Raw genomic sequence first — 15,179 nt, 5'->3', positions numbered from 1 at the left:
AGGCAGTTTTTCTCATTGCCCAGTCTATGGACCAGTGCCAGTTCCTGAGATCTCCCTGACACAGTTTAAAAAGGCAGCAAGCCAGTCCCTGGTATTGAAAAGGTTGAGACACACTGAGCTAGAGCACTAAAAATAGTAGCACATACACAACAGCACAGACAGCACTGAGCAGCAACATGGGCTAGCCACCGAGAATGCAAACCTGCCTGAGCAGATGGGTGTCCATGCTACTGCAGCTACTCTACTGGTTGTAATGCTCTGGCTCTTGACAGCTACTGTGAGTATGTTTATACAAGCTCAAAATCACACTCCTCGCTCATAGTGTAGACACAGACTAAGTGTCTGTATTTTAAAACATGCTGCAAGCTATTAACAAGTCAATAGCTCTTGATACTTATATTGGACTAACTTTTCACCAATTTTGAATAAAACTTGAGTAAAACGTGGGTGTTAAGAAGATTCCATGCCCGGATTTAAGTTGCATACAGTATATATAATAATTATTTTTGTTCAATGTATTTCATATGAGGGATTTCAAAACATTTCTGAGTTAATTATTGTTCTTGCATATCTAGAAAAGTTAATGTGCAGTATATAGAGAGACTAGGGCAAAGTGAAATAAGAGACAGAGCAAAGGCTTTGGGAACAGTAATTGAGTGAAAGGAATTGTTGGTTCAAGGAGCAGGATTTAGGAGAAAAAGTTAAGGACTTAGGAGTCATAGTAAACTGCTGAGATAAGAAAGAAGAGTTGAGTCTCAATAAGGATGGGATTTGGAATCATGATAACTGGGGACGGGGTAGCTGTTTCTGAAAATGGAAGAAAATAGGCATGTGGATCTATATCTTCCAATGCAGCTAGACATAGGAATAAGAAGGTGTATGCTAGTCAGGGAATTTACAGTATAAGAACATAATACATTTGGAGGAGAGGAAAGTTGCTGTTAATTCCTGACTCCTTCCCCCACAGACTTGGCATCCTTTTTTCTCCCAGTGCCACAACATCTTCAAGCTAATAATACCTTTCCCGTGCTCAGTAACTGATATTGTGAATGTTAGCTTCTGGAATACTAAGTACTGAACAATAGAATATTATAGTATCATCTCTTTGTTTTGTATACTCTCTCTGTGTTTAGAGCAGTTAATATATTTTTTTCCTTTTTAACTATTTGTGTATAGTGCATTAATCATTTCAATACCTTTACTCTGTTGTCGCATTTTCCTGATCAGTGTGCTGGAAGATAGATCCAGCAGATGGCAAAAGGAAGTCAGTGTCTAAAAATATAAAATAATTAGTCTTAGATGAAGGAACCATTCCAGGGAAGATGTATTAAATGGAGCTATCAGTCAGATCATCTATATGCATCATTATTTCTTAATCAGAATTCCCGAAGTTCGTGATCCCAATCCTGGGCTTCACCCATGATCCAAACTATGCTTGATGCTACTTTTGCCCTCTTTCCCACTAGTCCTCTGGGAGGCCAGGAGTTGAGATGTTCCTCAATGTCAATTAGAGCATCTTCAAGGGTGTTCTGGTGTATATCATCTCCTTATGGCCTCTAGGGTCCTTTGCGAATGGCAGAATATTGTACACGTATGTAAGTGTTGTAGAAGTTCCATGACTTTGTCCTCCTTCCCTGGATAAATGTTCTATAAAAGGGGCCAGGAAATGTAACCGCTATGGTGGTTCTTTGCCACCCAAGAATTTCTCTGACATGTCGGCTGCATCTAGACTGGCATGATTTTGCGGAAATACTTTTAACGGAAAAGTTTTTCCGTTAAAAGTATTTGCGCAAAAGCATGTCTAGATTGGCACGGATGCTTTTGCGCAAAAAGTGCTTTTGCACAAAAGCATCCATGGCCAATCTAGACGCGATTTTGCGCAAGAAAGCCCCAATCACCATTTTAGCCATCGAGGCTTTTTTGCGCAAAACAGTTCTTCCCTGTCTACACTGGCCCTGTTGAGCAAGTATTCTTGCGCAAAAGGGCTTTTTCCCGAGCAGGAGTGTGAAAGTATTTGCGCAAGAAGCACTGATTTTGTACATTACAAAGTCAGTGTTCTTGCGCAAATTCAAGCGGCCAGTGTAGACAGCTGGCAAGTTTTTGCACAAAAGCAGGTGCTTTTGCGCAAAATCTTGCCAGTCTAGATGCACCCTAGATGGGTAAGAGCATTATAGCAGCTTTGTGCCAACAAAGAGGTATACATCAACTGCAGCAGGGCTGAGAATGTAGTTCCCTTTTCTGAAAAACTTCAGCTAAATAATTTGTATATATTGTAAACAATTGATTTCTTAAAACACTTCCCATTGGAAAACTGATCTTGTGGTTAAGACACTAGACTGAAACTGATGTGGTTGAGTTCAGTTCCTGGTTTTACTAAAGACTCTCTGAGTGATCTTGAGCAAGTTGCTGAATCTCTCTATGACTTGGCTCCTCATTTGTAAAGTGGAAATAATCATACTTCTTTACTCCCATGCATTATCAATTTTGTATACTTAGATCGTAGGATCTTCAGGAAATGGTCTCTTTATTGACGTGTATTTATACAGTGCCTCGCAATATGGGGCCTTCGGGTATTACCATAATACAAATAATCCTTAGTGATTTCCCTTTTTGATGAGAAGAGTAGTAGATGTTCATCTGACTAGCAAGAGAGGGGCTTAAATGAGAGCAATCACTCTTCAACCAGATTCAGAAATACCTTTCTCCATCTGAACTTCATGGTTTCATCCCATGCCTCTAGCTGACATTCGTCCTTGGCTCTTTACCAGGCTTTTACCCAGAAGCCTACTTTACTTTCCATCTTACTTTACCCACTAATCTCAGATTTGAGTCAGAGGAACAGGAAGGAATGGAGACAGAGAAAAATATATGAATGAATTTCAAGTTTTTATATAACTATTTATATTATCCTTCAGAATAATTATAACCATGTAGTTAATTTAGGGGATATTTTACAAGAACTGGAAAGCTTTTATTTTTTGCCATTATTTAAATCACAAAAAAATATATTTTTTTTAACAAAAATTCAGAATTTAGAGGGAGATTTTATACTTGGTTTTGAAACAGCCAAGTCAATGAAAAATGCGGAGGTTATACAAATGAAGCAAGAACTGACACATTTCAAAACTGATGTTTGGAGAACTGTGACAAAGCAAGACAAAGTGAATGATGAGAATTCAGAGGTCAAGATGGTAAATGGGTATGTAACCCCCAAGGAGATTGCTTGGATTCCCGGGGCTTTGTCTGCTGGCAGCTCAGGGAGAGGCACTCTGAGTTTGCCTTGGCTCCCCCTCCCTACCAGGGCCAGAGTCTGCCCGGCAACCCACAGGGAGTGAGATGCCCCTCCCAGGGGGAAGGAGAGACCATTGTTGAGGGGAGTCTGGAGCCAGCCAGGAAAAGGGGAGGACTGAGTGTGTGGGAGCTAGTAAGCCCCAGGCCTGCATGCAGGGTTCCCCCTGAGAGCTAGCCTCTAGGGACCTGAAGGCAGGATCCCTCAGCTGGGTTTATGTCTCCACTGTTGATTCCCAGTTGTGGAGTTTGCTGGGAGGCTTCCCCAGCCAGGCGGAGTTGGCTCCAGCTCCCTGGGTGAGAGAGTCACTGCATGGTCAGCTGGGCTCTAGCAGCAAGTTCAGGGCTGCTGCCTGCTGTGTGGGTCTGGAGGCTGGCCTGGGAGGCTATAGTTTTGAATTTTGGTGCAGTTGTGTGGTCTGCATCTTGAGCCCTGCACCCCTTCACGGTGAGGGGAAATTCTGGGACCGAAGCAGCCTGGTTCCTGCTTGAAGAGGACCCCTGTGAGAAGAGAGCAGTTAACCTTTGCAGACCCTACCAAGCCCTATGAACTACACGTAGATGCCAGTCTTGATGGATTAGGAGCAGTTCTCTATCAGAATTATGAGAATAAATGGAAACCTGTGGCGTTTGTCAGTCGAGGGTTGACTGCCTCTGAAAGACACTATCCCGTGCACAAACTTGAGTTTTTAGCTCTCAAATGGGCTGTTGTGGACAAACTTCATGATTATCTATACGGAGCGACCTTTGTAGTAAAAACAGATAATAACCCACTTACTTATGTGCAGACCACGGCTAAACTAGATGCTACTGGTCAGCGATGGATGGCTGCCTTGGCTGCTTATGACTTTAAGCTGCAGTACCGTTCGGGTCAAACCAATGCAGACGCAGATGCATTGTCCCGTCGCCCTCATAACCCACTCGAGGAAGAGTCTGAGTGGATGGAAATACCATCTCCTGCTATTCGTGCCACCTGCAAGGCTGTAATAGGAAAAGTGCAGTCCCCTTATGTAAATGAGGAAAGATATGCTGACACACTGGGGTTGTCTGAGAAGGCTATACCTACCATTTATGCAAACCTCGTTGGGCTAAAGACTTTTGAATTGCCCCAGTTAACTCCGACTGAATTGAGAAGAGCTCAGTGGAAAGATTCAAATATTGGACCTGTGCTGGAAGCTGTAGAAAAGGGTGAAAAACCCATCTCTAAGGCTAACTTTTCCCCCGGCATAATTCTTCTCTTAAAAGAGTGGGATCGTTTAGTGATTAACAAAGGTTTGTTATTCCGGACCACCCAGACTGTAAAGGGCCATGTGCGGAAACAACTGGTCTTACCCCAAGAATACCAGGAGATGGTGTTGAAGTCTCTGCACGATGATCATGGTCACTTGGGGGTAGATAAGACTTTGGAACTGGTCAGAGATCGGTTTTATTGGCCCAAAATGACAGCATCTGTGGAAGACCACTGCAAATGGTGCTCTCGGTGTGTTAAGCGGAAGACTCTGCCAAAAAAGGCAGCGACTATGGTGAACATCGCTACAGATGCACCCATGCAATTGGTGTGCATTGACTTTTTGTCATTGGAGCCTGATAGAAAGAACCACTCAAGTATACTTGTAGTTACTGACCATTTTACAAGGTATTCCCAAGCATATCCCACAAAAGACCAAAAAGCCAGTACAGTGGCCAAAATTTTATGGGACAAATTCTTTGTACATTATGGTTTCCCGGCCCGAATCCATTCTGACCAGGGAAGAGATTTTGAAAGCAGACTAATTCGTGAACTTACAAAAACCCTGGGAATAAGGAAGTCCAGAACCACTCCTTACCATCCCCAGGGAGATCCACAACCGGAGAGATTCAACCGGACTTTGCTAAACATGTTGGGAACACTACATCCATCCCAAAAGACCAGATGGAGTGAGCATGTCAGTTACCTTGTGCATGCTTATAACTGCACTAAAAATGAGTCCACTGGGTTTTCGCCTTATTATTTAATGTTTGGCAGAGAAGCCAGGCTACCAATTGACTTATGTTTTGGGATATCCTCTGATGAAGCTAGCGAAACAACTTATCTCCAGTACATTCAGAGTCTCAGGCGTGACTTGCGGGAAGCTTACAGACTGGCCTCCCAAGCAGCCACAAACAGCAACCTTGCTAACAAGCAGAGATATGATAGTCGGGTCCGTGAACAGGATCTGCAGGTAGGAGACAGAGTGTTAATCCGAAATCTAGGTCTCACTGGAAAACATAAATTAGCTGACCGGTGGAATGCAGACACCTACATAGTGGTTGATAAGCTACCAGACTTGCCTGTATATCGCCTTAGGATGGAAAATGGAAAAAATGTTTGTAAGACTATTCACCGAAACCACCTCTTGCCAGTGGGGCAGTTAATAGGTGAAGAGAAAAATAGTGAATGTGGTTCCTCCCGGCGACCCATTACTCGTTCAAGACTAAGGAAGAAAGTTCCTGCAGAAAGAACCTTTACTGCACAACTTGAATCTGCTGAGGAGGCAGACAGTGAGTCTTTAACCTCCTCTGGAGAAAATGATCCTCATTCACAGAGTAGCAGTGAAGAGGAATTCTTCCCCTATTATCCAATACCTCCTATGCTTCATGAGCAGCTATGTGAGGTAGAAACTGTTAGAGAGGGAGAATCTGAGCCTCCTCTAGCTCAAATACTTAACCCTGAAGCTGCACCCTTTGTACCCCCTCAGTCAACAATACAGCATGAAGAGGCAAGTGGTTTACCAGCTAGGATGGTTCCACCTGTAGAGGATGTGGGAGAAGCCATGCAACCTGCAGAGAGGGAAATCATTGATTGTCCTGCAGTCATTACTGCTGAGAACCCTGAGAATGAAGAAGCTCCTGTACTTCGACGTTCAGAACGAGAGCGAAAACCTGTACAGAAACTCACCTATGATGTCCCAGGGTCCTCCACCTCTGTCCCTCTGCATTTAGTAAATAGATGGGTGCGGGTGGCCTATTATTGTTTGTGTCTGATAGTTAACAATGGAGACTCCAAGGTTAAGTCATTTATTTAAATATAGTAAGAATGTTATTAATGTAAATTGAATAACAATTTAATGTTTAAATTAATATTGTATGTGGACACAGCAATACTTACTTATTGGCTAATGATATTTATTGTCAACTAAACAATGTATACTATTACCTGATGGAAAGGACCTTGCATGTTTGTGTTGTGGTTAAATGACCCTTGCCGAGGACGGCAAGAACTTTCGCACAGGGAGAGTGTAACCCCCAAGGAGATTGCTTGGATTCCCGGGGCTTTGTCTGCTGGCAGCTCAGGGAGAGGCACTCTGAGTTTGCCTTGGCTCCCCCTCCCTACCAGGGCCAGAGTCTGCCCGGCAACCCACAGGGAGTGAGATGCCCCTCCCAGGGGGAAGGAGAGACCATTGTTGAGGGGAGTCTGGAGCCAGCCAGGAAAAGGGGAGGACTGAGTGTGTGGGAGCTAGTAAGCCCCAGGCCTGCATGCAGGGTTCCCCCTGAGAGCTAGCCTCTAGGGACCTGAAGGCAGGATCCCTCAGCTGGGTTTATGTCTCCACTGTTGATTCCCAGTTGTGGAGTTTGCTGGGAGGCTTCCCCAGCCAGGCGGAGTTGGCTCCAGCTCCCTGGGTGAGAGAGTCACTGCATGGTCAGCTGGGCTCTAGCAGCAAGTTCAGGGCTGCTGCCTGCTGTGTGGGTCTGGAGGCTGGCCTGGGAGGCTATAGTTTTGAATTTTGGTGCAGTTGTGTGGTCTGCATCTTGAGCCCTGCACCCCTTCACGGTGAGGGGAAATTCTGGGACCGAAGCAGCCTGGTTCCTGCTTGAAGAGGACCCCTGTGAGAAGAGAGCAGCCCCTTTGCAGAGACTGAGTCATCTCTCAACCTGAGGCTCATCCATGGAGTGTGTGAGTGCACCAATTTTTAGTTAGTAAGTCAGGGAATTTGTTTGGGGATTTTATTACCTGCAGCCTATTAAACTGTGGAGGGATTTGCTGCCTTCTCCCATTTGTGAGTCCTTTGGGCTGTACTGGACCTAGTCAGCCCCACTGCTAAACCTCTGCAGAGAAGGATTGTGTGGTCAACAGTCATCAAGGGCCCCAACAAAGTACGCGTACCAACGGGACACTAACTTCACAGTTGCAGGGCACCGGTGACCCTAAAAATAATGTTTTACCCTGTTCTGTTATAATTGTCTCCTGTTTAATATAATTGTGTTTATTATAGTGTATGTGTTTGTGTTATTTTCTGGGAGTCTCCAACTATCTGGCGAATACGTGGGGATTATCCTGGGCTAGAATTTTCCTCCCAAGCTGCCCTGGCAACCCTGCTAGGAAGGAGTGAGGGGGGTGGAGGCACCGCCAAGTACATCAATCAGAAAGAATAAAATTGAGTAGGTGGCGGGATCCAGAAGAACCCAGACCTATCCATCCGAACCTGAAAGGAGATTGGCTCTAAAAGAAGGTAACCAGGTGGAGAGGGGGCGCTACAGGTACATGAATAAGTAGAGGAGTGACCAAGGCTTTGTTGAGTGTGGACTGCATTCCAGGGAATACAACAAGCGAGATTTCCAGACTTGGAAGGTACAGGGAGGCAAAAAAGAATGGCACTGAACTGTGTGTGTGTGTGTGTGTGTATGTAAGCTAGCCTACAGTAATTATATTATCCACACATATTAAACAGTCAATTTTAATTACATAAATGTATTTTTTCCTTTAATGATCATAGTTTATCCATTTAAACTGATCATTTTAATTTTACAGGCAGTGATCATAGGACTGATATGTAGAAGGAAAATTTCCAGTTGGCATATTTTACTTCATACACATTGAAGAAAATTTTCCTTTTAATCCCCAATCAATATTTAAAGAGCACACAATTAACAGATAGCTCAGTAGTTAACATAAATCTGCACGTTAAAGAGCCACTTCCTTTTGATTTATAATGCATAGAGTAATAATTTTGTCATCATCTCTCTGAGAAAGTGTCTGACGCTTTGTAGCATGAAGATGTCAAAAGTGTAGTTAAGATTGTTCAGTGTACGGAATTGTGGTGGTTATTGCCTCTTGGTTCCCTGAAGTGTGGAATGGCACATGAAACATTCCCATTAGAATACTCTGCTCTTCATTGTAGAGGTCACTGGATAACTTAAATCAGTCTTGAGTGTAATATTAAAAGGAGATTGCCAGTTGTAATGTGAGCAGTTCATTTTTTTCTTCTTTGTCCTTTTACAATATGAACATTTCCTAACAGAAAGCAAAGATTTTAAAGGGGAAAAAACATTCTGAATTCATTTATGCAATTCATATCAATCAATGGACAAATAAATTAACTAATTGCTATACATACATGGAATAAGAATCTAACATATTTTTGCAACCTAAGTCTGTTTCCTTGAATGCATTTTTCTCCTTGGGATCAGATTGGTTGTCGCTGAAGTTCTGTAGCTGTGAAAATTTATTACCCACAGAGTCAATCTACATTCGGGCTGCCAAGTCTGAATAAATAGAGTCATTGTACTTGTCTGGAATATGTAACCAAAGTTCAACCAGTCAGCTTGACTTTCATATCCTAAGAGATTCATAAAAGCCAACACCCTGGTATGTGCTTGTGATTCCTGCCAAAAATTTGTAAAATTGTAGAAACAGAAGTTGAAGAAGCAGTCAGAACCTGGTCTGAGAACATGGCTACAAACTCAAACCCCTGATATATTTGAAATAAAAGAATTGAGTTCTAATACTTTGCTTAATAATAATATGAATAGCAAACGCAGGTAAATATGGAGATTAAAGAGCTGTATACAGGGTACATAGGAAATCAATGAATGATTATCTCGAACACTGCTTAATACACAAAAGGAAAAATTAGAGCAGCTTTTACATGTAAATAGCTCCCTTCTTTAGGCACTGATACCAATAGACAGATACTGCATGATCATGCTTCAGTATTAGAGTAATAGAAATGTATGTTTTCTTCCATTTAAATATACACTATTGATGCTTAGCTGTAATATAATCCTAAATGAATATACTGCTGTCAGGATTCTCAGTAGCACAGGAATTTAGACAACACTAGTGGAAAGCTAATAACCCCTTGCTGTCCTTGTGAATGAAGCAATAGTACATTAGTCCAGTCACTCAGTCACAATCAATACAGCTATATCTCCCCCGTCAGAAAAGAATTTGTTTTTAGAAGGCCTGAAGCTATCCTTAGTGAATATGTTTTACTATAGCCTATATTATCAATATATGCAGTATTTGAATCTGCCACATCTGCCTTTGGAACACAGACATTTTCCAACAAAGACTGGATTGATGAAAACGTTGACATTCTCAGGCTTCTTCTTGAAGAAAAAAACAAGGCTTTTCTGAACAACATAAAGAATCCATCACAAAGTTCAAGAGATCAGCTCCGCCATACAAGATCTGTTCTTCAAGGAGAATCCAGGCGGTGTGCGAACAAGTATTGGGCTGATCTGTGTTCTGGAATTCAAAAAGCATTCGATATGGGCTACCTGGAAACCATGTATGATGGACTGAAGAAAACACTTGGACCAAACATTACCGAAGTTGCTCCATTGAAACATCTAAATGGACAGGTGATTACAGATAAAAATCAACAGATGTCCCGATGGGTGGAACACTACTCAAGTCTTTACTCCCGTGAGCGTACAATACATCCTGAACTTGATAACCTCATTCCAACTCTTCCAGAAACGTTAGAGCTCGATGTAGAGCCTACAGTGGAAGAGCTTTCCCAAGTGGAAAAGCACCAGGTAACGATGGGATTCCAGCTGAAGTCCTGAAGGCTAACAAGGCTGTCCTCATCCCCTTCCTCTATGACTTACTTATAAAATGTTGGCAAGTGGGAGTGGTCCCTCATGATATGAGGGACACAAACATCATTACTCTCTATAAAAACAAAGGTGATAAGGGGTATTGTAACAAGTACAGAGGCATCTCTTTGCTAAGCATTAGAGGTAAAGCATTTGTCCGTGTCATTTTTAATCACCTGCAAAACCTCGCAAATCGAGTCTATCCAGAAACACAGTGTGGCTTCAGGGCTGGCAGGTCAACAATGGACATGATTTTTTCTCTTCGACAACTACAAGAAAAATGCAGAGAACAAGGATAGCCACTGTTTATAGCATTTGTGGACTTAGCAAAGGCGTTTGATACAGTCAGTAGATCAGGACTGTACAAAACGTTAACTAAGATTGGCTGTCCATCAACTCTACTCAAGCTAATAATATCTTTTCATGAAGATATGAAAGCAACAGTATACTATGATGGATCTGTATCTGAATCCTTTATGGTGAAGAGTGGAGTCAAACAGGGATGTTTCCTTGCTCCTACCCTCTTTGGTATATTCTTCTCAGTTCTATTAAATCGTGCATTTCTAAACTCACACAGTGATGTATTTCTCCATACAAGGTTAGATGGTTCTCTTTACAACCTAACATGTCTCAAGGCTAAAACTAAGGTCAAGAAAGTTCTCATTAGAGAACTCCTATTCGCAGATGATGAGGCGCTTGTCACACATAATGAAGACACGCTACATGCACTGATGGATTCTCTGTCCAGAGTTAGTAAACTGTTCTCTCTTGACATAAGTGTGAAGAAAACTGTTGAATTTACTCCAGGTGTATCTTAACCACCCAAAGTCATTCTGAATAACAGTCCATTAGAGATGGTTCAACAATTCTGTTACCTTGGGTCTACTGTCACCATAAATCTCTCCATGGACGAAGAACTGAACATCGGAATTGGGAAGGCAGCCACAACATTTGGCAGACTTACGAAACGAGCATGGAACAATCCCAAACGGACATTGAAAACAAAGATACTGATATACCAAGCATGCGTATTAAGTGTCTTGCTTTATGGATCTGAGACCTAGACTACCTATTCATGCCAAGAGAAAAAATTGAGCAGTTTCCACTTTCGCTGCCTTCGCAAAATCATGAATATTAAGTGGCAAGACAAAGTTTCAAAATGTAGATGTCCTATTAAGAGCTGGCATACCCAGTCTCATAGCAATCCTTAACAACAGAAGACTCCGGTGGCTTGGCCATGTGAGAAGAATGAGTGATAAACGCCTTCCCAAAGAAATTCTCTTTGGTGAACTAACAAGTGGAGCAAGGGCAAGAGGAAGGCCAAAGTTAAGATTCAAGAATATATGTAAAAACACTATGAAAAGGTTTAACATCAATCCAAGCTCTTGGAATCTACATCATCAGATTGCAACACCTGGTGACAATTATTACAACAGAGCACGTCATTTTTTGATAGGACCTGTGAAAGTCATGCAAAAGAACTCCACCTCAGAAGGAAAAAGTCTCACTCATGAAAATGAAAGTAGACTGACATGTAGCTATTATAATCAACTATGCAAATCCAATATTGGATGCATAATCCATGAAAGAAATTGCAGATCCAGGCACAACTCATAGATTGTCACTGCCGCTGCTTACCACCGTCTCTCGAGACAAATGGCCCATATATATACATATTATCATACAACACTATTTCTTGAATTTCTAGACATGTATTCACAATCAATACAATATTAAAAGAAAAGGCCATGCAAATATAATTCTCCAGAATCAAATAATTTTTAACAAAACTAAATAAATCTAATTATAGCTTCTACATTTTAATGTGAATGTCCCAGATCATTTGAAAAAATTACTTATTTCAATCTGTAATGAGTTCCAAAATTGGAAGTTAAATGGCTACATGTGGTTCCCTCTCCTCCCTCCCCCCCATAAGATTTTAGAGAAACATTTTTCAATCTTGCCATTTGTTTCACTGCAGGTAAAATTGGTAAAAAAAAATCCAAAAATGTAATCAAAACCTATCTGTCCTTTCCAAACTAATTTGGTTCTCCAAGATGTTCTGGAAAGCTTGTAAAAAAACATCTTTCCTTTGGGTAGGACAAGAAACCTATCTCATGGTATTTTGACACACCTGCTTTTGGTCCTGACCTGAACTGAGAAGAACAGAGATGAGCAAAAATGGAAGTAAAAACAAAAAAGTTTGGTTTGAAGGATAGATGAGGTCTCAGGCCCATTCTTACTTACTGTGGACTGGTTTATTCATCCCTCTGCTTTGTAGATAATGTTGCTGTATTTCTTGATTGGAAAAAAATGACCCTCATTATTAATATGAGCCTTACTTACCCAGGGTAAGTCCATTATTTTCTGCATTAAAGAAATGATACTTTGGCATCAAACCAAACCAAAAGCTGGAACAAGATTTAAGTAAGTCAATGGAGCCAATTTTCAGCAACACCCTGGTTTGCCAGAACTGATTTTGAAAGCTTTGTGACATCTAAACTTGCACTTTAGTGAGAAATGACAAGACTAAGATTGCCTCACTGAAACTGACCGATAAAAGAACATCAGAGTTCCGTCAGGTCATGTCAAACTTGGCTCACATCATGGCCTGTCTTACAAAATCAGATTCCATGTATGGAAGTCAGGATCAAGTTCTAAATCTGAATACAGTTGTCATGACTCACAGTGGTAACATAAACTTGAGATTGGCCTAAATCACAAACTTCGCCAAAGTTTGGGAAAGATCACAATAGATGGCATTGTGATTTAGGATCTTCTCTGGTAGCAAATGCTTTAAAATACACGGCAAATTAAACAAATGCAAGCACATCTTTCTTCTCTCCCCATACCAATGCTGTTGCTAAATAAAGTTGTTTCTTTGCAAAATCTCCAAATTTTGTCTAGTCCTACTATCACAACTGTTGTCCAAACCTGAGGATTTCACACCTCCTCATTGCTAAAACCTGGCCTTGTTGTTATCAAAAACTCTTCCACTGAAATGATCTATTTTACTGGCTATCTGACTGTGTCAGCCCCAGTCAGTAAGGGCCCTTCTACACTATGCAGAAGAATCCAGTCAATATTCTGGGTTCAGTTTAGTGGATCTAGTATAGACCCGCTAGATCAAACTCAAAGAGCGCGCCCATGGGCACCGATGCTTCTGCTTCTCACAAGGAGTAAGGGAAGCTAACAGATGCGTTTGCTCCAATTAGCCTCCCTCTCTGTGGATGGTGTGGAAACACAATGTAATTTACGTAGCCAGAGTTGTGTATCTTACTTTGACCTTCCCATGTAGTGTAGACCAGGCCTAAGAAGCTGATCTGAAAACCATTAAATCCCTTCAGAAACTCTTGCTAACTTTACAAGGCCTTGGATCAAACATGAAATCTTTTTGCTAGTTTTTTCTTGCCTTCCACGTCAAATTTAAATCAAAACCCTTTACAAACTAGCCCCTGCACCTCCCATTTCTCTAACATCTCCGCTAAAACTGCACAATCCACCTCTGCCTCCCATGCCCTCCTCCCCTGCCATTTCCATTCCTTCTTCCATGTGAACAGCTATACATGAAACCGAGGCCATGTTTCAATCCTCTGCTCATCTCCTTAAAACACACTTCTTCTATGAAGACCAAAAATCCCAGTGGTCCTGTCAAAGCACAGTTAACAGGCAGTAATAAATAATTAAAATTACATAACTTTTTTTTTAATGAAGCTTACAAGTCAGTAACTCCACCACCCAGTTACTTGCATACTGCTGCATTCCATCCACCATTCCATTTACCTGTCTATGTCTACTTAGTATAACTCAATGTTTCCTGTTCTGGGGGAGTAAGCGCTCCATCCAGAGGCAAGAGACTAATCAGGAAGAGGCATGAAGTGAAGAAGATGAGTATGGCTGAGAAAATCTGCAGAAGCCCTGATCTTTCCCTCCCAATCACTGCAAAAGTGCTATCATGTCTGCAGATTACATCATAGGCAGCGTCTTGAAAACCACCTATTTTCCTTCCTTACCCTGCACTCTCCCATATTTATTTATTATTTATTTTAAATAATTTTACGCCGTCTATTTCAAAAATTCAAGGCAGCTTACAAAAAATATTAAAACACAATAAATAAATGTTTAGAAAGTAAAATACAAGACCCCAAATTGGGGGGGATCATAAAACCTGCTAAAACAGGAACTGTCTGTAGGCGCATCCTACATATTCAAGCCAAAAGACTCCATCTGCCACCAAGCTACATTTCTCTGCATCTGTGTATGTAACCCAGGCTTGGTGTGGTATCACTTTTGGCAGTGCACCTTTTTATTCCTGTTTAAATAACCTCCTCATTTCTGTATAGTTCCCCTTAAATGTTACAATGTTGGCCTGCTGTGGTATTTTTCTTTCTACCGGGATGTTAAATTTACTTATATGATGGTCACTATTTGGTCTGGCCCATATTTGATTATTTATCAGAAGAAAAATTAGAATATTAGCCAAAACACCCACAATATTTTATAGTGATAAATCGTGAAGGTATTCAAATTCTCTCCATGACAAATTTTAAACTAGTTGCTTAGTCCTTATTCTTTCAACCAGCTCAATCACTTCTAGGAATTATGAAGAACATTTAACATACTCTCATCTTCTTTCTTGATGGATGATGAGTTGTCTTCAATAAAGTTGTTAATGATGTAAAATAAAATGCAAATTAAATAGCACAATCAAAATCAAACTATTAAAAATAGTGGCAGAAGCAATAGATGATACTAAATACAGTACTACCCTTTTCCCTGTATCATTAAGCAGATAATACTGGCATATTTAGAAGCATGGTAAATCACAGAACTATTCCTGCAATCTCATTGGTAGAATATCCTGCAGTCACGCAACAAATTATTTTCCTTGTACAATTTCATACCAGCTTGATCCAGGTGAGATATTTGTGAGAAGTGTCAGATGAAAGCAAATTGAATTTTTCTATAATTGTATTCAAACATATTTTCAAATGGTCATTGCAAACATTTATTTCTCGGAGGGGGTAGCAATTTAAAACAACTTGCAACTT

General features: G+C 41.1%; 1 protein-coding gene across 3 annotated transcripts in view; it reads left to right on the top strand.

Moving 5' to 3' along the window:
* Nucleotides 1–15,179, top strand: part of AFF3 (ALF transcription elongation factor 3) — a 456,198-nt gene that overhangs the window by 331,748 nt on the left and 109,271 nt on the right. The gene's annotated exons all lie outside the window — the stretch shown is intronic.

This window comes from Pelodiscus sinensis, chromosome 1 (assembly GCF_052426305.1).
Source record: "Pelodiscus sinensis isolate ZL-2025 chromosome 1, ASM5242630v1, whole genome shotgun sequence".
NCBI classification, from domain to species: Eukaryota; Metazoa; Chordata; order Testudines; family Trionychidae; genus Pelodiscus; species Pelodiscus sinensis.
This window is presented reverse-complemented; position numbering and strand designations above follow the sequence as displayed.